The sequence below is a fragment of the Gavialis gangeticus genome, unplaced genomic scaffold (assembly GCF_001723915.1).
Source record: "Gavialis gangeticus isolate Ggan-Ray unplaced genomic scaffold, GavGan_comp1, whole genome shotgun sequence".
NCBI lineage: Eukaryota > Metazoa > Chordata > Crocodylia > Gavialidae > Gavialis > Gavialis gangeticus.
The window spans coordinates 25,382,015-25,383,688 of NW_017728996.1; positions in this window are offsets into that span (position 1 = coordinate 25,382,015).

Sequence of the window (1,674 nt, forward strand, 5' to 3'; positions counted from 1 at the left end):
TGAGGTTCTTTAGCATATTCTTATCTGGGCAAAGTTTTGGATGACTGAAGTTTTGAAGAGCAATATTTTTTTGGCACTTGCTATCAAGTATAAGTGCTGTATTGTGCTTGAAGGTGCTAGCTGGTGCTGGAGCCTGCTTTGTATGGAGAAGTCAGATTTGTAACTACAGTTCAACTGCTAACACAGTTATTACAATCCAACAGTCATTTTATATTTAGTATGCATGAAAGTGTCCTGTAAATAGTGCAGTGAGGCGGCAGCTGGATTGGCAAACTTTTTCACATGAAGTTGTAATTTATTTTAGCAGAATTTGCAGGCAGGATATTGCCCACATTATTTTTGCTTTGTGTACCAACTTCCCAACTGATATCAGGGAGCTGGGACTGGTTTGTGTGGGCACTGGAATCTATTAAAGTTACTTATAAATTTGTGTAGTTTGGTCTGTAGATTGTTGCACTTATAAATTTGTGTAGTTTGGTCTGTAGATTGTTTATGAGCCGTTAGTTTTACATACTTAAAGTCTACGCTGTTCTGGCTAATTGCACAAATCACATGGCATTGTTAATTTTTCCCAGCGTGGATAATGATGTAATTAATCAATATAGTGCAAAAAGTGAATTTTATAACCTAATGTGCAGTTAGTGCTTAGTTTTTATATGAACACTAAAAAAATTAGCTAAAACTTACCTTTCACAAGTAACATGTGTTGCACTGTTTGAAGTGAGTGAATGTGAAAAGAATAGTGACCTTTTTAAAGTATAAGTATAATTATGTTTTGACAAAAGGCATTCTAGTCCCCTCTAGCCTCTAAAATCCTAGTGTATGTAGAGGCACATATAACTCCTCAGACTGTACCTGATGAGTTGGGACATGTGTTTTGAATATTTCATTCTTGGTGATTTCATTGTGTGTGTCATAGTGCTATCAATTTGTGAGAGAATCACGGTTTCTCTATTTGTCATTTAAAGCAGAAGGGAAAAATTTAAAGCAGAAGGTCTAAGAAACCTTTTTGGAAGATTATTCTCACAGATTCAGAATTCAAATATTTAGCAACAATGAATTAATCCTCACTCCTATGTGCAGGTCCTTTCAGACTAATCTTCAGTAAAGTTACTCTGGCTCCACAAAGGCAAGAAGGGTCTGCCTGCGTACAGCATTGGTGCTTAAATTGCTGTGAAAGATGGGAGCATCCTGCCTATTTTACCGATGTAGAATTTGAAGCTTGTCACTTGCCCAGAGCTTTATGCAGGCAATCTGTGGTACAGCAAGAAAACTCACATATTTAAACTGCAAAGTGCTCCTTCACTTTAGTTTAGTACTGTACCTAGAGTCCTGGTACTGTACCTAAAATCCTGGCCCCAGGCAAGCTTTTAGTATCGGTTCCTCTTTGCCAGAGATAATGATAATAATCGGACAACAGAAAAAAAGTTAAAAATGTTGGGCCTCCTTTCTGTCCGGGCCCCAGGTGGCTGCCCAGTTTGCCCATGCCTATGTCCAGGTCTGCCTTAGTTATTACAGTCTGAGAAAGGGAAGTAGTTTCATAGATTTCTTAGACATTAGGGCTGGAAGGGACCTCAGAAGATCATAGAGTCCAGCCCCCTGCCCAAAGGGCAGGAAGTCAGCTGGGGTCATAGGATCCCAGCAAGATAAGCATCCAATTTGCTCTTGAAGGTG